Raw genomic sequence first — 26,403 nt, forward strand, 5'->3', positions numbered from 1 at the left:
TAGCAGGGATATTTTTCAAGCCAAAGGGCATCACCCAAAACTGGAAGTGGCACTTTGTAGTTGAAAATGCTGACCTCTCTTCGGCCCCCTAAGGCAGAGCGATCTGCCAATACCCTGATGTCAAATCAAAGGTACTGAGGAATTTGCCACCACCCAGCCTGTCATAGAGCTCATCAGCTTGGCGGATGAGGTGTGCGCCATTCCTTGTAATGGAATTGAGTTCTATGTATTCCACGCAGAACCTGAGTTCACATGGAGCACCCTTCCTGGGAGTTTGGGGTCCCACCAAGTAGGCTCCTTGATTTTGTATTCGGCCAGTCCAGTGGGCCTGGAGAGCCCTGGGCTCTACTGGTACCATGACACATATTTTCTGGTCAGAGTGGGCTTCTCGTTGGTGGGAAAACACTATTTAAACTATTGATAGCATTCTGTGTTAACTATTTGAGATCTTTCCTCTAGTATTATAATGAAAATGAGTCGACAATTGTATGACAGACAGAAGATAATAGAGGATATATAAATCAGGGATTACAGGAATAAACAAAAAAATATAACCAATATACACAATAATCAATAAAGTTAGAGATTCAAAAGCAGGAAGTAAGAATCACACAAAAAGAAGTTAGCATTCTAGTGTTTTTTAGCTGAAAACTCCTTGCAGATGAAACGTACATAGGTAGTATGTCATTACGGCCCGTCAACATCAGCTGAGTGGTAAAAGAAGAGAACCACCGATATTTAAATGGTAGACAAGGTGGGGATCCTTGATAAAATGCACATGCCATGAATAAGGGCTCAATACTGGTCTTGGACGACAACCTCGCCAACAAGGTTAAAAGAGGTAAGCGAAACTTAGATATGGAGACTGCCTTTAGAATGCTGAAATTCAAGAGGTTGATCCTGATGACCTCTCTATGTTCCCTTTCCCTGTTTTTCCCATCTTTTCACAGAATCGTTTTCTATAAGAAAAATAAGAAGCATTTTTAAGTGATTGGGCCTATTATTGCCAACTCGATTAAAAATATATTTGGTAAGCATTTTAGATGTTAGAGTGTTGCAGGTTGTATATATAGGTTGTGACATATATTATAGAGCAATTATGATCGATTTAATCGATAGCTCTTCCATTTTTTGTTCATCTAGAGACCCATGTAGCTAACAACTGGGAAAACATCTTAACATAGAAATAAAGATTTCAAACAGAAAATGTTACCCGAAAATAATTGTAATAATATATCCGAAAACTGGAAGATTCATGGTAATTATTATATCTCCTTATAAAATCTGTTTTCCACATCTGATCACGTGAAACTGTGCTCATAAAATGTATGGGTTGTTACAGATTGAATCTGCCAAGCAAACCAATGCCCATTATTTGGCTCATATCGAACAAAAAGCCAACCATAAAATTCATTTAGTAAGCATCAATAACTTGTTCACGGGGCGTCATGAAGTTAGAAAAGGGACTATCCAAACTTCTCTTTATTATAATCCATATTGTTTTTATAGTTGGATAAATCACTCTTATCTTTATCTTTTCTCTTTGTAACTGAGAATTTTTCTTCTCTTGAGATTGATCTCTCCCTTGAATCCTTTGAAAAAGTATATAGTTAACTCATTGTATAAACAGTGAACATCTCAGTGTGACTTGCATTGATTCTTATCATTGTTTTTAGGTAAATGGTGTCATTCCTGACGAAGGCGGAAAGGGCGCATAAACGCTTTGAATATTTATCCTTTGCCATGGATTAATATTATTCGGTTTTATTGTAATTTTACGTATTATTGTATTGAGATATTTTTGTAAAATTTGAGTAACTGTGGATGTAGCTATACATTTTTTATGAAAATAAGGGTGTCAATATTTTGAGGTCCTTTTTACAAAATTGATTGTATACTGTCAAAGCTTGTTTAATTGAAAATAAAATAAACATTGCTGTATATATGTAATTCATGGTTGTCACACTGAGAACTTTTATAAACTTGTGTTGTATGATTACGTCGATACTAGCAAAATTGTTCTTAGCCTAGGAATATATTCTCTTTTGCATTATTGCCCTGCCCTAGGAATTGTGAAATCAATTTTACAGGGGGTTGTTGATATTTACACTTGGGCTTCTGGTTGTGCCAGAACTTCATGCCCTCCTGACTAGCCTCAAAATTGCTTTTTGCCTTCTTTCAGAGGAGATACATCTGGTTGTGGTAGGCCAGCATGTAGCTGACCACATCCTAGGAGAGTGTTCTGGGAGCTTGCTCCCACCCCTCCTTGACATGGCTCAGAGGTCCCCTAACAGGGTGGCCATAAAGGAGGTCAAAAGAGTTGAAGTCTACTCCTTTCTGTGTCACCTCCCTGTAGGAAAAGAGAAGGCATGGCAAGAGGACAACCCACTTATGCCTCATGGACTCAGGCAGGCCCATAATCATGCCCTTCAAGGTGTTGTTGAATGTCTCCACAAGACCATTGGTTTGGGGGTGATAGGGTATTGTGAATCTGTATGTTACACCACATTCATCCCACATGTCTTCCCTTCCTGTATGCAGACATGAAGTTAGTGCCTCTGTCAGACACTACCTCCTTGGGGAACCCACAAGGGTGAAGATCCCCATCAGAGCTCTAGCCAGTACAGACGCAGTCACTGATCTCAGTGGGATGGCCTCTGTGTAGCAAGTGGCATAGTCCGTTAAGACGGTTCACTGATACAACATTGACTTTTATAACATCGATCAACAATATCGTATACAAAAATATCAACACCCAATACACAAAACAGAAATATCACAAATATCAATAAAAAAATATTGTTAAAAAAAATATTGATGACGAAAATACCAATAACATAAATAAAGATCAGAAATATATTGATAACATTAAAATAAAATGAAACACAACAAAAATATCGATATAAATAATATCCACAACACAAACATCGATAAAATGCATATAACCTATACCGAAAATAAACTTTTTAACAGAAAAAAAAACTATTTTCAACAATATAATAAAAACATTTTCCAAACATTTTAAACATACACTAAAAACGTACAAAATTAATACAATTAAATAAAACAAATACACTAAAGATCCACACAAACAAATACACAAACAAACAATACAACATAAAAAAATATCACAACTACCAAAAATAGACAAAATATATCATATATAAAATAAAATCACATTTATCTACATATCCATTTAAATAACAATAATAAACACAATAAATACAAACATTGAATAAACACAGTAAATATTAAACAAATTAAAAACCAACTGCTAAAAAATTCAAAACAGGTATCTCGACAAATACATTTAAACTACACCAACACAAGCCAATAGAAAACTCGAACTAATTAAATAAACTCTATAAAAACAATCAATTATTTAACACACAATTTAAGGTATAACAGACAAACACGGGAGGAAAAACAAACCTTTACGTAACAGAAAACAGAACGAAAAAGAACAACACAAACAACTATTTAGAAAATCTCTTACTAAAGGTAAGAACAAAACTTTGGAACTAAATACATTTTCTTTTCCACAGATTACACTTCACTAAAACTTCACCTAAAAAACTCAAAACAAGAATTAACTTCAAAATCAAGGACAAAATCAACATTCAACAAAAATATAAAACTAAGTAACTATATAAATTAACCAACAAATAGAGCAAACTAAGAAAAACAATAAATTAAATAAAAAAAGCAAAATATAACTAACAAATACTTTTCTCTTCACCGCTTCTACAAACTTGAACATACAACAACATCAATGAAATAAACTTCTTCAACTGAAAATAGTAAGTATTTTTTTATCCCAAATAAATAAAAATAGTAAATAAATAAATTAAATAATCAAATTAAATGTAACACTTTAATAAAAACAACATTTTGCTTTTAAACCAAAAGGAAAAGGAAACAAGTGAATCAACCACATCCGTCAATAAAATATCTAAAAAGAAAATTAAATCAGGACAAATGTGAGTTTATTTTCAAATATAATAATTATACAAACATGTTTACTATTCAAAACCTTACAATGAATAAATATACATACATATATTCACAGATAGACAAATAAATGGCAGAAGGAGCAAAATTTGTCACATCACAAAAGGGAAAACTACTTCTGTGCTACATGCGCTACACTTATACCCAAAGAAAATAACTGAAAATGGGGGGGCGGAGCTTGCTCACTACTAAGAAGGCTGCTTAAACCGATAGCTCTGCGTTGCCATCAAACAATCCTGAAGTAATCCTGTGTCTGCGGGTTCTCCTTGCCCTAAATTGTGCTGCCAGCGATTTCCGAACGGCTCGGGAGCAAGACGACTCATCTTAGTGCCTTTCACGCCCAGTAACGAGTGAGCAGAGAGCATTGGAAGGAGGATCTTCTCCGCTAGGCCGACATCCCTGGACTGCAGTGGAGAAGACGCAGCGGATGTAGATGGCTGTACGGTCCGTGGGTGCTGCTGGGGCTAAGGCGATAAAGGCGAGGCTTGATGGGGCTGCAGGCAGCTGTGGCACTCTCCGTTGCTGTGCAGGCAGCGCCCCTGTAAACTACAGCTTACATTTGATCCAAAGAAAGCCAAGGGAAGGGACAATGCCCCGTAAGATGGGGACAATGTGCAAGACCAAGCTCCAGAGGAAGCGGAAGGGGACATTTGCACTATGCTTGTCGCAATGGAAAAAGGTCTGCAGAATAGCCTCTCTACTTTGGGGACAAAATTGGATTCCTTCTCATACCAAATGAACATGATTTCAGAATGTATGGACAAGCATGCTGAACAGCTGGATATGTCGGAACGTTGGATAACAGAGGTGGAAGAAGCACAGACGACAATGGACACTAATCACAAGCAAATGGGGAGGGTGCTGCAAAACCTGCAAGACAAGACAGAGGACCTTGAAGCAAGGTCCCTCAGGATATTTACAGATAACGAGCATTCCGGAGTCGACCTAAACCAGCAGCATGGAAAAATTCATGGAAAAGTTGTTGGTAACACTACTTGAAAGTGAAACATTCTCTCCCATCTTCATGGTGGAGATGGTGCACCGCCAATTGGGACTGTGCCCAGTCCCTGGTGCTCCCCCGAGGCAGATAATAGTGAAATTACTGAATTAATGCAACAGGGATGCGGTGCTGAAGGCAGCTACAGAAAAACAGTTGTTGCAGTATGAGGGATCCAACATATCTTTGTATACGGATTTCACGATTCGGGTGCAGGAAGCGTGCAAACAATTTGCACCGAGGAAGTGCCAGCTACCTCAACCTAGACACTTCAGAAGGCCCTGAAGGAGAGGTCTAGGAAGAAGCGCTGTAGTCTGGAGTGGAGTACCCTGGAGGGGGCGGTCGGGGGCAGCTTGGGTGATCAGGACTGAACCCTGGACTACAAGTGTTACAGATAAGAGGGTCAAACTTGGGGGAGGTTGGTGAGAAAAGGTACAGGGGAATGTGGGACTGCAAGAGAGTTGCCTTGTTTTAATGTGTGACAGTTAATCGGAAAGTACCACAGAATGGTTGGGCTATAGAATTACTCGCAGAGTGGTTAGCTCTTACTGAGAGATGCATCATGACACTTTGGGTGTGGGAAGTTGGGTAAGGATGGGGTAAGGGGGACTCCTATTGCGTATGCTTTGTAAAGGTTGGATGGCGACCTGAGGAGGAACCTGGTCTGGTTCAGTTGTATTTACCAACTAGTCGGGCAACATCTGCCCACGAGTGTATCACACACCCTGGGAGTACTACTAAGGTGGGAAGGTTTCTTTATTTAATTCTCACATAGGTTGGGTTTCAGAACGCTCCGATGGCGAAGGGGGAATTTTTTGTGGTATCTCGTCAAGGCAAAATTGGGGTATGCCTGGCATGGGTGGGGGGGGTTTGAGACTTATGGCAGTTATTCTGTCGGCGACAGGTTGATATTTACCACATGCATATATTTCAGATCTGAGTGGCAAGCTTGAGAGTTACAGACACTACACGCCCCCATGACAGCCCCTAATATGTCCAGTACTACTGTCAATACTTGCACAATCAGAGCACTCATGTGGAATGTGCGAGGCCTCAATGACCGTAGGAAACTCAGAAAGGTCCTGGCTTACTTAGTGAAACACATAGTGGATATTGCTCTCCTACAAGAGACACACCTCCCCCCAATAGTCCTATGCTGTGCAGTAGGGGTTTGCTTGGCAACATACATGCAGGTGGTTTCACGACACATGCGGGTGGAGTGCTAACATGGGTGAATTCAAGGGCCTCTCTCAAACTAGAGCCAATATACACAGACCAGGGTGGGCGCTTTGTGATTTCGAGATGTAGGGGCAAGGGAATGTAATTACTCCTAGTTAATGTGTACGGCCCGAATTTTGACAACCCCAGTTTTTATACCTCCCTGTTGGAGACAGTGCATGGGTGCGGGGAGGGGGAACAGGTTTGGGGCGGCGATTTCAATCTAGTTATGAACCCACAGAGGGACTGGTTGGGGGGGGCGAATAGACCAATCAAGGCGTCTGCCCGCACAGTTGCTGATGTGATGATACAGCTTGACCTATGTGATGTGTGGCGGCAGAGGTATCCAGAGAAGGGGGATATATGCACTATTCGGCGTACCATGATTTACATACCTGCATAGATTATTGGCTGGCCGCCAGACGGCTCCAGGAGAGGGTCTGGACCTGCGAGGTATACCCCTGTACACTTTCTGAACATTCCCCGATCTTGCTGGTATTTGACGCCCCACAGAAAAACATCCCCCCCTTCCAGTGGAGGTTCCCAGCCTACTCTTTGCTGGACACCGTATTGAAGGAGCAACTGCTGGAAGCAATTGAAATTTTTTGGGTCACAAACGTTAGGGTCGGTGGATAGCTTTCAAGTCATTTGGGAAACGTTTAAAGTATATATCCGAGGTATTACGATGACCAAGCACTCAAGAGTCCTCAGAATGATCCGCAAAAGATAGGCGGATCTGGAGGGTTCATTAGCCAACTGTAATTAGGTCTTTCCTTCTCTTTATCCTGTTCACCCAGTCTTCCTTTCTTGTTCAGCCTGGGAACATTTAGAATGCTCTTTGATGTCATAGAATGTGCTGTGACTGATGTGTGACAGTTGACTCCAGGCTGAGCTCAAGGAAACAGCTCCTGGTGGGGCCTTCATACCATCTTACATCTTGGCCTAGCAACTACCCTGACTTACCTCCTTACCACCTTTGTACTTCAACTTCAATAAAGATACTCACTTGGAACAACTACTTGGACTCCTGTGAGCTATTTACTTTCAACACCAACCTTGAGAAGCGGCTCTTGGATAGAGCAGACGATGACGTCACGCAGAAGTTTAACGCACAATTAGGGGAATACCACAACGCAGCAGATGCAGAAATTAAACATCTGGATAAATATGCCACGGCTCGCATATATGGTGAGGGTGAAAGGCTGGGCGCTGTCTTGGCTCAGCTCCTCAAAAAGAGGTGGGAGAAAACAATAGTAGCGAAGGTCTAATCTGCGGAGGGGGACGCACTGTTAGAAGAGGCGGCTATAGCAGAGAGGTTCTGACAATATTACTCAGAGCTTTATTCCACTTGCAGTAGTGGCACTGAACATAAAATGCTCCCATGGTTAACAAACATGCACTGAGGGGGGCGCTAGAGGGCGCACTGCGGAATGGCTGCCTCTTGCGACAGCTCCGCCGGCTGGAGACAACTAACGGGAAACAATAGCGTGCAGCTGGTGGTACCACTACCGAAAACGGCATATAACGCAGTCGGAAGGTGTGGAGAACTTGCTGGCTCACAAATATAGCTGAACCGACCGCTGGTGTTCCTGAAATCGGCCCTTGAGACCGGAGTGGCTGGAGATTGACTTCGGACAAGATGGCGGCCCCGTGAAATCAATGGGAGGAGAGATCGGCCGAAGTATCCGCCTGTGAGGAACCGTAGTGCGGGACAACACAAGTCAATATCGGGTAACGCTGTGCGAAGTGGAGACCCCTGGCGGTCTATGTGGCTCGTGACTGAGAGGTGGCATAACGTGTAAAAGCGCGTAATTAACTGGCAGGGTCTGAGAGGTATAAGTGAAGCGCACGTAATTGGAATCTGCGCTGCCCTTACAATATAGACGAGATCCCAGCGCTGCCGCGGCTTTACTTCTCCTCTGCTGTCGGGCGTACTATGGAACAAAGAGTCTCAATACCTGAAATCAGCTGGTGAAACGCGTTCCTTGGGGTGCAGCTGCACTGTGACGGTGAGCGACCTGGCGGCACAAGATGGCGGCGCCCACAGTGTGGTAAGGTGCGGAGGAAGCAGGGCGGTAGCGGGGTGCAACAGTGGAGGCGACCGGCGGTGAGGTCTTGCGTCGGACAGCACGGCTCATGCAGAGCGGGCCCCGGCTGCGGGGTGTCTGGCAGTTATCAGGTGGTGTCATCGAGGCAGGCAATGCCCCAAAATGGCGCGAAACAGGGTGGTGGAGCAACGAAGGGGGAAGACAAAAAAAAATTTTAATAAAAAATAAAAACGCCGAAGACTTGCAGAAACTAAACGGCACCCATAGATAACATGCGTCCCGCGTGAGACAATACCAGGCTGGACAGCGGGGCTTGGAGCTGCGATCTTGAGGGGCATACTGTCACGACTCCTAACGGAGTAATTCTCAAATAACTACCATTGTTGTATCTGGCTGGACGTTAATGTACTGCAATACATACCGTTCTGTGAGTGAGTGAAGCGATCTGACTGCAGGACACCGCTACGATCGCAAACGTCTGGGCTAGCAGTGCAAAAGCGGAGTTTGGAAAGTGAGTAGTGTCTAGAAACGGCCCCCACACACGTCCTAACGTATAGAAATTAAAGATCGCTGTTATATCTTTGTCAGGCAACATGGGTAAACCAGAGAAAGTACAAACCAAACTGCCCTTTGACAATAAAAAGGCTACGAAAGGGGCCACGACGCCAGCAGACGCTGACATGGACACGGACGCAGAGGCGCGAAATAACATGGAAACAACTCTGAGAGCCATCCACAAAAGCTTGCAAGACGTGCATAGTAAATTGGATTCCATCACGCAGAGAGTCGATAACCTGGCTGCGAAACTCGACAAGCATGGGGAGCGACTAGAAGAAGCCGAGACAAGGTTGTCAGCCGTAGAAGATGAGTCCCACGCGATGACACAGAAATGCTCTGAGATGGACAGAGTGATGGAGGTCATTAAAAACAAGTCCGAGGAGTTAGAGGTGAGATCCCGCCGCAATAATATACGCATAACGGGGGTCCCTGAATCGACCAACACTGGGAAGATGGAGTCGTATGTGGAGGACTTGCTGAAAACGATCTTTGGGACGGACCAACTGTAAACAGTGTTTATTGTCGAGCGCGCACACAGAACGCTGGCGCCGAGACCAAAACCAGGAGCCCCTCCACGCCCAATAGTGGCATGTCTGCTCAACTATAGAGATTGGGACGTACTACTGAAACTAGCAAGGGATAAACAAGAGATTGAACATCAGGGTAACAAGCTACAATTCTACCCAGACTTCACCATCAATGTACAGATGACGCGGAAAGAATTCGCGTCGGCGAAACAGAAACTGAGGGAGATGGAGATCACCTATGCGATGCTATAAACAGCTAGGTTGAAAATAACCAAAGATGGTAAATCAGTGATATGCCAAACTCCTTAGGAAGCAAACGACTATATTAAACGGTTGGGACAACGTAGAAGGGAACAAAGGCGTCAGGAGCAAAATCATGACTCTGACTGAGTAAAGGGAGACAGCGAGAATCGAGCTGTATCGGTAACGACCTTGCCCACGACATGGTACGCACAGAATGCGGAACTAAATTGTATGCCATATGTGATGTAGGGAATAAACTGTCAGATGGAAGATTGAACTACAGTCATCCCACTGGTGAGTCGTACATTTAGTACTCATCAATATGCGCGGCGGGGGCTGTGCAGCATATTACTGGACTGTTTCTTGCTGCAATGGCTGATGACGATTGCCGCTGTGGTGGGATGGTGCTATATCGCACTGTGCCCGGAAGGATTGGGAAAAATCGGTGAAGAGTGGTAACGTAGTAAACCCATTCCTGAGACGCGCAATTGATAACACAATGTCTGGGAAATGTAGAGATGGAGGGGCACACTGCTTAGATACCCTGCACGGGCCAATGGTAGCCTTTCAGGACTGTCTGACTTTAGCCAGAGCTGTTTCTTACGGGAGGTATACAGGTGGGAAATGCAATGGGCTAGTGCTGTGGCCACTCACCGTTACTAGGCATAACCAACTGTGCGCACAGGTATACCTGCTCTACACACGGTACTCTGGCCACATCCACTATGCTGGATGCAGTCGTGTGACCCAAGCGGACCCCCCCATAGGGTGTCCCCCTACAATGGTACTGGTTTGTTTGCTGTTAAACTTAGGGTATGTCTTTGGCATGATTGGGGTGCTGAAGTGGGCGGGGCGGTGGGGAAGAGTTGGGGAAAGTTGGTTTGTAGAACTGTATTTGAGAAGCACTGCCAAAATCCATGGGAGACATGTACTGATTTGTACGTTGTATATGCTACAGATGTCACATATCACATCCCAGACTGCTGTTAACACTTTGCAAATGTTAGTATTAGAGATAAGATATGATGGAGGACAAGCACGCCAGTAATTTAAAGCTGATAACATGGAACGTACGTGGCTTAAAAAACCCCAAGAAAATTAGGCAAATACTGGCATACCTAACACGATTGCACATTGACATAGCCTATCTTCAAGAGACGCACATTGACCCACGTGCACAGACACGCATTGGTATTCGGTGGGCGGAAGTATCATATAGTGCAGCCTACTCCTCATATTCAAGAGGAGTACTCATATTGATACGGCGCAGGTTAAATTTCAAAATGGAGCAAGTGCATACAGACAGTGAAGGGAGATATGTAATTGTCACAGGCAGCCTCAGGGGACACAGACTCCACCTACTGAACGTATATGCCCCAAATGTAGACGACCCTCAATTTTATAGAACTATCTGGACGAAATTGTCTGAACTGCCAGATATCCCAGTGCTTTGGGGAGGGGACTTTAACATGGCTCTAAATGATGATGTTGACAGATCGGAGGCATCAACAGAGACACACAAAAAAGCGTTGCAAATACTACATGACATAATGATAGATAGGCACCTAGTGGATCTGTGGCGTATAAAAAACCCAAACAAATGTGAGGCTACACACACGACAGCGGCCTATGGCAGCTGGTCACGGATAGATTACTGGATTGGGTCACCAGAGGTGCTACAATGGATGGTGGAAGCCACCCACCTTCCAAGGACGCTGTCTGACCACAACCCGGTGCTGCTTACACTTATGATGCCTAACTATATGCGCCCCCTTTCAGTTGGCAAGTCAACGAGAAAGCCCTACAAGACCCATGTTATAGTAACACGATCAGTAAAGCAATAACGGATTATTTTGAACTGAATGAGGCTACCATGGACGATCCAGGACTCCTGTGGGAGGCCTATAAGTCCACAATTAGGGGGGTCTGTATTAGCACTAATGCGGGTATATTAAAAGACCTAAGGCAGCAATTGGAGAAAAGAGAAGCTGACATAAGGAGACTGAAATTAGAGTATGCTGAGTCACAAGACCCAGGCATCTTGGGTAAAATTCGACTTGAGCTGACAGAATATCAAAAAACTGCAGAACCAGAACTAAATTATGTGCACAAATGGCAGATGGCAAGGAGATATGGGGAGGCAGGAAGACCTGGGGCTACATTGGCAGCTAAAATTTGTGTGCAGAAGCCGCCACAAGTCGTAGAGGCGGTGGGAGATAAATAAGGGGTGCTGTAACATGACACGAAGGGCATATTGGAGGCATTCTGGCGTACATTTGGACAGCTATATGAAGCTGACAAGACCGCTCCGGCGGATGAAATAGCGCAATACTGTGACACGGTGGCACTAGCTTGGCTATCGGATGCTCAGAGGCAATACCTTTCCCAACCAGTCACAGTAGAGGAGGTGACGGAGATAATAAAGGCACTACCGAACGGCAAAGCACCCGGCCCGGACGGGTTCACGGGGGAGTTTTATAAAGCCTTTGTGGACTTGCTGGCCCCTCATGTGGTGGCTATGCTAGGTGATGCACATGAGAAGGGTACACTGCCGGCTTCCATGTGTGAGGCTATGATTATAGCGCTGTTGAAACCAGACAAGGACCCGGCGATGTGCGACTCTTACAGGCCGCTATCGCTTATCAATGTTGACACCAAAATACTTTCTAAGATCCTAGCGACGAGACTGCAAATTTTAATGACGAGACTAATCCTTCCGGACCAATCGGGCTTTATCCCCACTAGATCGACTTCCCACAACACGAGAACCCTGTTTGCACTGTCTCACTATTTGACCCCAAAGACGAAAACGGCAGCGGTACTATTAGACACTGCAAAAGCATTTGACACCATTGCTTGGGTATATCTGCGCACGATATTGAGTAGAATGGGTTTCCCACCAATGTTCCTGAAATGGGTGGCGCTCCTCTGTACAAAACCTGTAGCGCGAATTAGAGTTAACAAATATGTTTCAGACTCTATAGATATAGAAAGGGTCATACGGCAAGGGTGCCCACTCTCCCCCCTCTTATTTGCCATAGCAATAGAACCACTAGCATGCAAAATTAGACAGGAGTATCATCACTCGGCATTGCAGTTCCCCCAAAGACCACTTCACATCTCGCTTTACGCGGACGATCTGCTGTTGTATGTACGAGATCCGAAAGAAAATTTTAACCCGCTCCTAAGGGAATTTGTCAAATTTGGATACCACTCTGGGCTTAATATCAACTGGATGAAATCTACGATCATACCCCTCACTGATAGCACTCTTACCTTCCAACTAGATTACCCCTTGGACTGGCAAACGGACCCAGTAAGATACTTGGGAGTATGGTTCCATAGAGAGCCTGAAGAGGTGATCCGCACAAATTACGGCAGAGTGTTAGCGGGACTGGAACAGAAAATAGATAGGTGGATACAATTGCCATTATCTATGGCGGATAGGATAGCAATAGTTAAAATGGTGCTACTACCAAAACTACTTTATCTATTTAACAATATCCCAATAAAGCCACCGAAGCTTGCATTCCAGGCGATGAAATCAGCAACCCTAAAATTGATTTGGGCAGGAAAGACGGCTAGAATAGACCTCCACACTAAGCATGGGCGTAAAATCCGCTCCGCTCGCGGATTTTTCGGATTTTCGGCAAATTCGCAATCCGCGAACTCTCGCGAATTTGTCGAAAATCCGTGAATTCGCTCACGGCGGATTTTTTGCTTGGTGATACAATATTGCGGCGCGCGGCGTGGTTCACGGCGTTCACTTTCCGTCATTCAGCGTTTGCCGAGTTGTTTTTCTCGATCATATTTTGCGAGTGCTGCGCCATTTTGGATCTTGCTGCGGGATCCCGCGGGAGTTTGGTGCCCGCGAATACGTAATCGCGGCTTGCCACCTTGCACAGCACGCCTCGCGAGAGTTCGCAATTGCGAACACGTAGTTGCGGGGGAAAGGAACAATCTCGCACTCGCGAAATAGAGATTTAGCAATTCTGCACAAGAAATCCACCAGCAAACAGGATAAACCTTCAGAAAATGATGATTTTTATCAGAATCACTCCTCAGGTTGACATTTGCATGGCCTTTTTTTTGCAAGGAGTCCATTTTTGGGGGGGGGGGAAGGAAGTGCCCCACAGTCTCCAACTTCCTGTTCCTGTCCAGCAGGCTCCTCCCAGTGCTTTCTTCATGTGCTGGTCACTTTCATTTGGACCTTGACCTGGAAGGATTACTTTTTGTGGGTGCTGCTGGATATTTGGATTTGAGGCCTTTTTGACTTTCTTTGGATCACTTTTGGATTAGAAATCAACTTTCACAAGTAAGTTTGTTTGGGGCATTACAGTTGCTGCAACTACAATTTTGGAACTTTTTCAGAACATTAAATAAAATATATTGTGGGTAGCCACAGTATCCAGTAGGACCAGTGTTGGTTATGGGTGCATGATACAACTGTTTTGTTGAATTTAAACACCATTGAGGCCATGGGTGGGCTTGGATTGTGCTGATTTTTGTTGTTTTTGTCGTTTTTTGGGGCTGCTGGTGGGGCCCTTTGCCCAGGGGTGGTGAGTGTTGCATGGGCCCAGTCTTTCTGTGGGGTGTCCTCTTGAATTTAAACACCATTGAGGCCATGGATGGGCTGGGATTGTGCTGTTTTTTGTGTTTTTTGTCGTTTTATTGGGGCTGCTGGTGTGGCCTTTTGCCCAGGGGTAGTGGTGCATGGACTGAGTGTGCCTGTGGGGTCTCACTCTCTTTAAGGTAAACATCCTGGATGGCATTGGATTGTGGTGATTTTTGGGTGTTTTTCTGGTTTTTTTGGGGTGTACTGTTGATGTGGACTGGCCATGTGGGTGGTGGTGGTGGCCATCTTGAGTGCTGGCTGGTACAGGCAACATGTGCTTGGGGTGCAAGGGGCCATTTTGAAGAGAGGCAGTGTCTGAGGCCTGCACTTATTTAGCCTACTTTTCATCCATTATCCCCAGGGGTAGTGAGTGTTGCATGGGCCTAGTCTTTCTGTGGGGTGTCTTCTTGAATTTAAACACCATTGAGGGCATGGATGGGCTAGGATTGTGCTGAATTCTGTGGTTTTTGTCGTTTTTTGGGGCTGCTGGTGGGGCCCTTTGCCCAGGGGTGGTGAGTGTTGCATGGGCCCAGTCTTTCAGTGGGGTGTCCTCTTGAATTTAAACACCATTGAGGCCATGGATGGGCTGGGATTGTGCTGTTTTTTGTCATTTTTTTGGGGCTGCTGGTGTGGCCTTTTGCCCAGGGGTAGTGGTGCATGGACTGAGTGTGCCTGTGGGGTCTCACTCTCTTTAAGGTAAACATCCTGGATGGCATTGGATTGTGGTGATTTTTGGGTGTTTTTCTGTTTTTTTGGGGTGTACTGTTGATGTGGACTGGCCATGTGGGTGGTGGTGGGGGCCATCTTGAGTGCTGGCTGGTACAGGCAACATGTGCTTGGGGTGCAAGGGGCCATTTTGAAGAGAGGCAGTGTCTGAGGCCTGCACTTATTTAGCCTACTTTTCATCCATTATCCCCAGGGGTAGTGAGTGTTGCATGGGCCTAGTCTTTCTGTGGGGTGTCTTCTTGAATTTAAACACCATTGAGGGCATGGATGGGCTAGGATTGTGCTGAATTTTGTGTTTTTTGTCGTTTTTTGGGGCTGCTGGTGGGGCCCTTTGCCCAGGGGTGGTGAGTGTTGCATGGGCCCAGTCTTTCTGTGGGATGTCCTCTTGAATTTAACCACCATTGAGGCCATGGATGGGCTGGGATTGTGCTGTTTTTTGTGTTTATTGTCGTTTTTTGGGGGCTGCTGGTGTGGCCTTTTGCCATGGGGTAGTGGTGCATGGACTGAGTGTGCCTGTGGGGTCTCACTCTCTTTAAGGTAAACATCCTGGATGGCATTGGATTGTGGTGATTTTTGGGTGTTTTTCTGTTTTTTTGGGGTGTACTGTTGATGTGGACTGGCCATGTGGGTGGTGGTGGTGGCCATCTTGAGTGCTGGCTGGTACAGGCAACATGTGCTTGGGGTGCAAGGGACCATTTTGAAGAGAGGCAGTGTCTGAGGCCTGCACTTATTTAGCCTACTTTTCATCCATTATCCCCAGGGGTAGTGAGTGTTGCATGGGCCTAGTCTTTCTGTGGGGTGTCTTCTTGAATTAAAACACCATTGAGGGCATGGATGGGCTAGGATTGTGCTGAATTTTGTGGTTTTTGTCATTTTCTGGGGCTGCTGGTGGGGCCCTTTGCCCAGGGGTGGTGAGTGTTGCATGGGCCCAGTCTTTCTGTGGGGTGTCCTCTTGAATTTAAACACCATTGAGGCCATGGATGGGCTGGGATTGTGCTGTTTTATGTGTTTTTTGTCGTTTTTTGCGGGCTGCTGGTGTGGCCTTTTGCCCAGGGGTAGTGGTGCATGGACTGAGTGTGCCTGTGGGGTCTCACTCTCTTTAAGGTAAACATCCTGGATGGCATTGGATTGTGGTGATTTTTGGGTGTTTTTCTGTTTTTTTGGGGTGTACTGTTGATGTGGACTGGCCATGTGGGTGGTGGTGGTGGCCATCTTGAGTGCTGGCTGGTACAGGCAACATGTGCTTGGGGTGCAAGGGGCCATTTTGAAGAGAGGCAGTGTCTGAGGCCTGCACTTATTTAGCCTACTTTTCATCCATTATCCCCAGGGGTAGTGAGTGTTGCATGGGCCTAGTCTTTCTGTGTGGTGTCTTGAATGTAAACATCATGGATGGCATGGGATTGTGCTTATTTTTCTGTGTTTTTCCATTTTTTGGGGTGTATAACTGAACTGATGTTCCTCTGTCTTCCATTGCTTTTAGGTGCACAAGACTCTAGAGAACCACCAGTGCCAGGAAGAAGTCCTGCAGCGGTGTGTGTGTGCAGCATAACGTCACACGACGTCACGTCTGGACACAGACAACTCTGCAACTCGTGCAACTGCTGCCTGCTGTTCTGAAGAAGATGGCCCCAAAAAAAGTTACCCGTATCTCCTCTAGCAAGAAAGTTGCCAGTAAGGAGCAGAAGAAGCAAGTTACCAAGGAGACTGGTGTGCCGGCCGCCCCTTTTTTTGGGAGTAAACAAAAAAGTATGCCTGCAGCAGCAGCGGGATCTGCTGGGGACCAAGCTGGGAGCAGCACCCCCGCTCCATTGGGCTCAGTGCCACCACCACCACCACGCCAACTTAAGTCCAAGCCCTTCAGTGCTGCAGAGGCACTTAGTCTAGTTGTTCAATCACCATCGACCAGTGATGTTGGCTCATCGCAAGAAAGTAGCAGCAATGTCCCTCAATCAACACAGGTTGTTGTAACTCATCTGACGAGTGTTGAACAACCACAGCCGCAACAAAAACCACATGTGCAAGTACAAGCCCAAGTACATGTGGAAGGAGAGGCAGCGCAAGGAGATGCGCAAGCAGAGGTGCATGGAGGGTCACAAGTGCCCACAATAGTTGTACCTCCCGAAGTAGGGGCACATCAGGAAATCGACAATCAAGGCGAGGTATCATTTGAGGAAGACACTCCTCCTGATGATCATTCATTGTCTTCCACACCCCTACCAAGGAAGAGATCAAGGGTGGTGTCTACATCTTCTTCAAGCACACCTCCTTCTGATGATACGGATCAAAATTGGGAACCAGCACCACTGCCGTCTGAGAGTGAGGCACATGATCTGACAAAGGTAGTTAAGCGTAAAAGGAAGCTCGTCCAAAGTCTCAGAGTTATGGAGTGTGATGATGAGGCTCAACAAGAAGTGGCGGATACTGCTGCTGATGAAGGCTCTGACAACGACGACCCAGTCATCATAAAGGTCACTGCAGCCCCAGCGGGCATGCAGCAAACAGACATTTTGACCCTTGCCTGAAAAGCTGCTGAGCGTGATGATGATGATGTTGTCGACGAGGAGGCAGTGGAAACACCACAATCATTGGAGTTAAGTAGTACACCAACTCGTACCGCTTCCATATTTCTTTCTCACAAGAAGGGACCTCCATCCACCTCGACCTAAATTAGTGGCGGTGAAAGTGCACAACGTACAAAAGTTGGGCAATCCAGATCCTCCACTTCATCTGGCATTAGCAGCATGACCACCACCACCAGTATCGCCGCCTCCTCCGGCCCCCACAGACACTTCAAGTCCCCAGTTTGGGACTTCTTTACTGTTTGCCCAAAAAGGGAAAAGTTCGCCATTTGTACCATTTGTAAGGTTGCAGTTCGTCGTGGTAAGTTTGGTACCAACTATGGTACCGGATGCCAGAGAGGTCATCTTAGGAGACAGCACACTGTCCAATGGTTTGCGCACCTAAAGGCGATCAAGGAAGCCCGAATTGGAAGTCAAGAAAACGTTGATGTTGCATCTGATGATGACGAGGAGGAAGAAGACGTGTCAAACACTTCACTTACACCCAGTACCCCTGTCAGCAGCACCCCCCATGTGAGGCACACTAAGAGTGTTGGAGCGAGTGAGACACCAACGCGCAAAAGTTCACCAGCGAGCATAATTGGGTCAACGAAGTCATTATCATCCCGTAAATACTTGGTCCAGGGCAACATTAGAACCATGTTTTCTTCAGACGCGCCATATGAACGCAACCACCCACTGACGTGTCTGTATAACACTAAGCTGGCTAAAATGCTAGCTGTGGACCGTCTCCCTTTTTCTTTTGTAGAAGCGGTAGGTTTTCTAGAATTAGTGGCAACGCTCTGCCCTAAATGGAAGGTTCCTAGCCGGTTCTATTTTGCCAGAGTTGCGGTTCCAGCACTACATGAAGATGTGCTGGAGGCGATTGGGGCAGCTTTGCAGAAGAGTGCTGTTCACACAATACATCTGACAACAGACATGTGGACCAGTGGCGCAGGCGCTGATTACATGTGCATCACTGCACACTGGGTCTCTTTTTCAGGTGTTAAAGCAAAGCTAAACGCAGGTGTTGACCCGGACCAAGTTTTTAAAGCTGCTTGTAAACATGCAACACTAGCCATGTTTGGCTTGGAGAAAAGTCACACATCACAAAACATTTTGGACGAGTTTAACAAAAAGGTCTTTCACTGGCTGTCCCCAAAAAAACGCAAGATTGGTTATGTTTCCACGGATAGCGGCGCCAATGTAGTTAAGGCCATGGCGCTGGGTGACTATTTCAGAGTGCCGTGTTTGGCGCACTGTATCAACCTGGTAGTTCAAAAATTCTTGAGTGATAAAGACAGTCCAGCGTGCGAGGTAATGGCCACCTGCCGCAAAATGTGCAACCATTTCAGCCATTCTTTTAAGGCCCGGAAGCATCTGAGGAGCCTGCTACTTGAACGTCGAATGCCAGTGAAAGCACTCATCCAGGAGGTGGTAACACGTTGGAACTCAACCTTCTACATGCTTGAGCGTCTGTATGAGCAGTATACGGTACTCGATCACTATTTCTTAAAAGAGGGTACAGCTCAGAAGGACCTGCGGATGGGTGCGGCGCAATGGGACATAGTTAAAAGCCTGACAGACATGCTTCGTCCTTTTGAGTTCTTCACGCGTGCAGTCAGCCAGGAGGACTGTAATTTGGGAAAAGCTATCCCATTGTTGTGCATGCTGGAGCACCAACTGAAGGCGGTGTCTTCTGAGTTAGAAAAAGATGAAAAAAACAAAGACCCTTTTCTTTTGTCGGAGAAATTATTAGAGCGCCTACGTGGTGATGAACGTCTTAAAAAGATCAACTCAGAACAGCATTACATTTGTGCTACTATTCTGGATCCACGCTACAAAAAGGCGCTGGCAGGCCAAGCATTCTTTCCTTTTGCTGATGAAGATGTTAAAAAGTACAAACGTTGGCTAGCCTGGTCAGCCAAGAGGTTTGAAAAAGAACGGCAGGATATTGAAGGAGAAGGCAGTACATCAGCATCAGCATCAGCAGGCCATCCCCAGTCAAAAGAATCCACCTCTGCACCTGTGGCTGTGGCACAAGTGACCTCTCAGCCGTTAAAGACACCGGCAACCGGATCATCTGCACCACACACAAGAGTAACAGTGGCTGCTGAAGCGGATTGGCTAACTTTGCTTGGGTATGGTTCTCAAAAAAAGGTCACAGGCACAGCAAAAAGTAAGCAAAGTGGAGGAACCGTTGAGGACCTTGAGTCGATGGTGCAGGACTATCTGAATGACTCAACAGAGGTCTTTCTTAATGATGAGCCATTGCAGTATTGGCATGGGAAAAAACAATTGTGGCCACAGCTCTCCAACCTGGCTATAAACTATTTGTCTTGCCCACTCGCAAGTGTGTCTTCTGAACGTGTTTTCAGTGCTGCTGGTGGCATTGTAACTCCCAAACGGAGCCGCCTCTCGCCCAAAAATGTGGAGAGGCTAACAATGATCAAGATGAATCAGCACCTCATACCACCAGATTACAAAGTACGAGAAAGCACGCCACATGAAGACGAGGAGGACGGCAACGTAGATGAGGGGATTTGTTCTCTGTTCGGTGACGCTGACCTCATCCTGCCTGAATTCGCAGAGTATGATGACGAAATCTTCTTCTTATTCCCTGACACCGAGCCCTGAAAATGAGACAATGAATCAATAACTTTCTTTTTCGTCCTTATTCCCTTTTATTCCTGTGTGTCTGTCTTTCTTTGTTTTGCACAGTTAATTTAATTCAAACTTTAATCACCTAATCCCAAAAACAAGCCCACCAGCAGAACTGTCTTCACTTGTTTGCTTATTGATTTGAAGGTGCCGCAGTCTACATTCCTCAGGTTCACAAGTTCAGAAGAACATGCTCCTCTATCCTCCTCCTCCTATTTCCCTCAAAGCAGAGGGCTGAATTACGCCCAATCTAGAAAGACTCAGCACTTGTGGGGGTGTTCTACTTCTTTGCGGGTGAGTTGACGGCTCTGGGCCCATTGCTGTGAAGCTCTAATAACGGATAAAAGTGTTTTGGACCAAATATGAGGCGGAAATTTCTTGCCGTTTTTGCTGACTTGCTTGCCTTTGAGGTGCTCTTTGGCGGGGTTCCGGGTGTTTGTGGGTGAGTTTTGGGGTCTGGGAGCACTGCTGCGACAGTCTAATCTTGATTGCATTTGCTTTTCAGGAAATCCGTGGTGGAAAACAGGAGTTATGATGATGATGACCTAGCTGCACAGCGCGTTTGGACCGAAGGCCGAGAGATATTGTAAGTATGAGATTTTGCTTTTTGGCTGTTTGGGGGTGTTGTCGCGTCCTTTTTTGCGGGTGGGTTGGCGGGTCTTGGGGCATTCCTGGGAAGGTCTAATACCGGATAGAAGTGTTTTGGATAAAATCCATAAGGAAAAGCCTTTTTTTTGCTATTTCTTCTGACATCTTGCTCAATGTAGCGTTTTGGGGGGCTTCCTGGTGTTTGTGGGTGGGTTGCGGGGTCTCTGTCGAAGCACTGCTGCGACAGTCTAATCTTGATTGCATTTGCTTTTCAGGAAATCCGTGGTGGAAAACAGGAGTTATGATGATGATGACCTAGCTGCACAGCGCGTTTGGACCGAAGGCCGAGAGATATTGTAAGTATGAGATTTTGCTTTTTGGCTGTTTGGGGGTGTTGACGCGTGCTTTTTTGCGGGTGGGTTGGCGGGTCTCTTGGGGCATTCCTGTGAAGGTCTAATACCGGATAGAAGTGGTTTGGACAAAATCCATAAGGAAAAGCCATTTTTTTGCTATTTCTTCTGACATCTTGCTCAATGTAGCGTTTTGGGGGGCTTCCTGGTGTTTGTGGGTGGGTTGCGGGGTCTCTGTCGAAGCACTGCTGCGACAGTCTATTCTTGATTGCATTTCCTTTTCAGGAAATCCGTGGTGGAAAACAGGAGTTATGATGATGATGACCTAGCTGCACAGCGCGTTTGGACCGAAGGCCGAGAGATATTGTAAGTATGAGATTTTGCTTTTTGGCTGTTTGGGGGTGTTGTCGCGTGCTTTTTTGTGGGTGGGTTGGCGGGTCTTGGGGCATTCCTGGGAAGGTCTAATACCGGATAGAAGTGTTTTGGACAAAATCCATAAGGCAAAAACTTTTGGCACTTTTTGTAACTTAGGGTTCGTTAGGGTTAGCCCTAGCAGCAGGATTGCATGTGTTTCGGGGTGTTCTATTGCAACTCAGTTCTGGGGTTTTAGAGCACTCTTGGAGCGATGCTGGCTATGGATACTTTTGCTTGCTTGCAAGTGGTTTGAATACAATCCACGGTGGGTAAGGGTGTATTTGGGCATACTTTTACTTTTAAAGTACGTTTTGTCACCATTTTTCTGCTAGGCCTCGTTTTTTGAGATCTGATTGGGGGTCTTCTACATTTGCGACTGGCTTTAGTAAGGGTCTTGGTGGGAGCATTGCTGGGAAGGTCAAATTTTGTTCTAAAACACAGTTTACAGTACACCTACCTTGAGGGGAAAGATCCGCTATAATATTTTGGCCATACTTATTTATCCTTAAAAAGGTGACTCAGACAGAGTACGCAATTTCAAAAATATTGTACTGTCTATTAGGGAAATCAAAGTGTGACTTTTTGCACCACACAGCGTACATACCTTAAATTTATTTATCAGTGGTATTGTAATAGCACTTCCTGTTTTCCGTTCAATAATTACAGGCCGGGTTTCAGTCAACATCCGCCAGGCAGGCAGTGGACAGGGTGTCTTCTGTCAGTGGTCACCAACATTGATGGACGAAGCGTCAGCTGGAATGGAGGAGTGCCGCTAATAAGAGGAATTGTTTGCTGCATGCAACTTACTTACCAAATTCAACAGGACAACTCCAACAACATTCAGAATACAGATACAGTATCCATTGTTTTCTTCTATGAGTGTGACTGCATGTGGTTAGCTTTAGTTTGTACCCAAAGATTTCTTTATCTTCAATTATTGTATGTCCATGCTGTGCTTTTTTTTTCTTCTCTCAACAAAACCTACCCAAAAAGAAACCCCCATTCCCATCCATTTTCCAAACCCTAACCCTCTTCCCCCGGGCTGTGTGGTTTTGCTTGATGTCTGACTAAATGACATCAATAATTCCACACACTTGCTGGGGAGGATAAGGGCATAGCAACAGGCTGGTGAAGGAATACGAGGATATATTCTAGACTTACTCAGCTTCAGTACTATTTCTTGTAGTAGTAGGAGCCAATGTCAAATAAATTCAACGCAAGTACTAGTTATACTTGCAATACTTTACCATTTGTTAGGCTACATTGTGGCACTGTTCTAGTGTACTGTCACCTGCTATATTCTCTATCGTACCGTAACCGTTGTAATGCTACAGTAAGGACAAACCAGGTTTCGTTTTCTTTTTTTCCATAGGCATGCAACTGCCACTATGTCACACCACTAGTACCACCGCAACGAGGAAATTTAATCCGCCCAGGATTGCCAACCTTAATCCCCATTTCCCGTGGAGCCAGCCCTGGGCCTAGCCCTAATTTCTAACACAAATTACAGGTAAGATAAGCGTTTGGTGGGAGGTAGTATAATGGAGTATTAGGACTAGATGAGAGATTGACGGTAGTACTACTAAAGTCCTAGGACTCTTCAGGAAAACAAACTTACTGTTAAACCCCCACCCACCAGACTGAAAAGCAGTAAAAAACAGGTATGGTCAGATAAAGTTTAAAAAAGTATATTTATGTAGCCCTAACAAAATAATCTCCCTCAAGACCCTCCCTAACCCCAACGATTGTCTTTCAAAAGTCCCAAAAAGAACCCAACTCCCAAATCCCACCCCCCAAAAGTCTCTTAAAAAAGGGCAAGGGACACTCCACTACTGGAGGGTGCTGGTGAATTTTGCGGCCAGGGCATCATACTCCTTGCGGAGGGTGGCATGGTCGAAGCGGAGGCCCTCCACCAAGTTCTTATAGTTATGGACCTCCTGCTCCAGGTACGACACTCTGAGCCCTAAGCGGCGCTGGCGTGCCTTGCAACTCCTGTGGGGGGCAGCTGGTCTTTTTGCTGCTTGGCGGTGGCGGTTGGCTTTGTTAGCCCGGCTCCGTACCGCTGGAGCACTGCGCTGGCTGGCAGCCCGTGGGGGCACGGAGGAGGATGCAGCTGTCCCAGTGGAGGATGTTGTGGTTCCACCGGTTGACTGCGTGTCCTCCTCCTCCAGGGCCACCAGCCGCCGATATTCGGCGACAGTGGCATCCAGCCTCCGTTGCCGGGCCATTCGAGCCTGTTCCCTCCGTGATGTCGATTTGGAAGGAGCAACTATATGAAGAAAGAAAGACATAGTCTGTAACCAATGCTCCTTAACATTAATAACACAAAGTGATTGAGCCGAAAGTTGTGTCACAGTACAAGTAGCAAATTGAAAGCACAGTACATAACTATTGAGGACAGTATCTATCTAACCTCCCACTTCTGCATCCTTGCTCTAACATTAGTGGGACTTCCATTACAGTCGACTATGACAGTACACCAGTCTTATTCTTATTCTTCTCTCTTGTTTAGGAAAATTGGTACGTTATCTTATGCAAGCCGGCAGAATGCCAGCGCAGTGAACTTGCACCCGAGAAAAACAGACGCACACCATGATGAGTGAGACAGACTTGCGTTACTGTACCGGTCCAGTACATGCAGGTGGTGAAGCTATTACTTTTCTATTACGGGTGGCACTGAGAATACTCTGTTACAAGGGCTACTGCTTAATTATTTACCTTTCACCCTACAGTGCAAATGAGTACTAGAAAAGGAAAATGAAGAAGCTAAATAATTTGATTATCTATCACTTCACATGGGATGTATTTGATGACATATGGGATGACTTTAGGTGCTTTGCTTATTATTGAGTGAACAGTGATACACCCACACATGACGTACTACTACTAAACTAATGTTATTAAGAGAGGTACGGAGTGTCCACCGTAATAACCGGATATATGCTGTGCTTGCAGTTGCAATACAAACTACTGCTACTATTCATGGTAGTATTGGACAAATTTACAATTTCTTTTCCTTGCCTTCCCTACACTGGAACGGACGTGCGGGTGCGGTGTTACATGCTCTTCAGGGTAACACTTAGTTCATCCAGTGACCATCTACTCTCTCTAGATACACATGTGCTATCTAAGAGTCAGATAATACCATGCTCCAGGCATCCATCCATTCAAAGTATATGCACACATACAGTTTCTGTTTCACCCACCCAGGCTGTTGTCCTTCCACCCATCCTTGCTTCATCATTGACCCAGCCATGCACCATACCATATTCTTTCCTTCCCAGCCACCTCGGGGGCCAAGCAAACACATATCATTCTTCTTTGCCAGCCATCATAAAATTTCTCGTCCTTCCACACTTACTTACACCCTTCTTTCGCTTTTCGTTCATCCCATCCATCAAGTTCATCTAAGATCTTATTGGGATTCTTCTCACCAAAAACTTCACAGCTAAGTCGAAGTACATTTAGAGGAGGCTACTACCTGGTTGATTTATAATACACCCCTGCAGAAAGCACACTATGCAGTCTTCAATCTCAATAAGTAAGGAATATATAGCTTACCTCTTTCCGCCACCACCGTGCGAACCCTCACAGGAACGTCCGGCCCTTGCACCGCCTCCTCCCCAGAGTCCTCGCCCAACACCACCACCTCCGCGCTGGCCCCGCCACCAGATGTTCCACCTACAAAGTACATTTAAGAATGTTAGAATACACCACTCACTACTATATAATATTTGGTCTAGGAGGAATAAACAAATGTTAAAAAAACGAAATACAATGTAATAATTTGTAACTGTCTACTCTAAAGTAAAAATGTCCCTTTTTCTACAAGAAATGTGTCCAATTAATCGTTAGCACTAAGCACTTTTCCATTTTCAGTTAAACGTTTACTTTTATGACAAATTTGATTTTAATAAATGTGTTTACTTTTAATAAAGCTTTTAAACTTAAATAGACTCTGTGGTTTTTGGTCCTCCAGACTAGAGTGGATGAGCTAAAGGTTTTGGAATTTTTGCAAGCATGAGTGCCTCTGGGACTTCTTGACTCTGACTCCGCACTCTTGTCCTGCGTTGGATAATCTAATGATCATTGGGGATCAATCATCGGTGACTTTGGGAGCTAAATGACTCTGCCACACTATCTAGTCAGTAATGAGATTGGGGGTTCTTCAAAGTCTGATATCACTGAGGTATGTGGAAAGAAAGTCTACCTGCGCCTATTATAATTGATAAACAATGCACTATTTAGTGTTCATAGTTCGGTTTGTGCAGATTTGTCCCTGCAACAGTAGTAGAATGGATTGTCCTCCTATCCAAACCAAAAGTAAAGTAGTATCTTATTCTTTCTTGGTGGTCATTCACCTTTTTATTGTTGGCAATTGTCAAAGCATAAACATTTAGAAGACTTGAAAAGACATTATGGACAATCCCAGAGGACTGCACTCAGTGCATAGAGCTATTGATGACTAGAATGGGAGTCCAATGGATTTGCCAAATGTGCAATCTTAGTTAGCTACACAGACAGACTAATAAGAATAATCTAGTAATACCACAGGGAGTCATAGTCGAGGCAAGAAGATCAAAGACGATTTAGAAAAAATCGAAGGAGGAACGCTAGGAAAAAATAGGTACTCTATATTAAAATTAAAACTTACTGGGGCCAGCAAAGGAGCCCTCGCCTGCCCGATCCTGGCCTGCATCCTCCTGAACAGCACCCTCCTCCTCCTCCTCCTCCTGTGTCCTCTTGCCCTTGGGGGTAGCTGATGTACAACATGAAAGAAAGAAAGACCAGAAAACATGGATGAGATTTGTCAACCAAATCAAACATTTCAAAAGAACAATAACAAAATATTTTGGAGAAATAGCAAATAGATAGACAACTATTCCACG

This window comes from Lissotriton helveticus, chromosome 7 (assembly GCF_964261635.1).
Source record: "Lissotriton helveticus chromosome 7, aLisHel1.1, whole genome shotgun sequence".
NCBI classification, from domain to species: domain Eukaryota; kingdom Metazoa; phylum Chordata; class Amphibia; order Caudata; family Salamandridae; genus Lissotriton; species Lissotriton helveticus.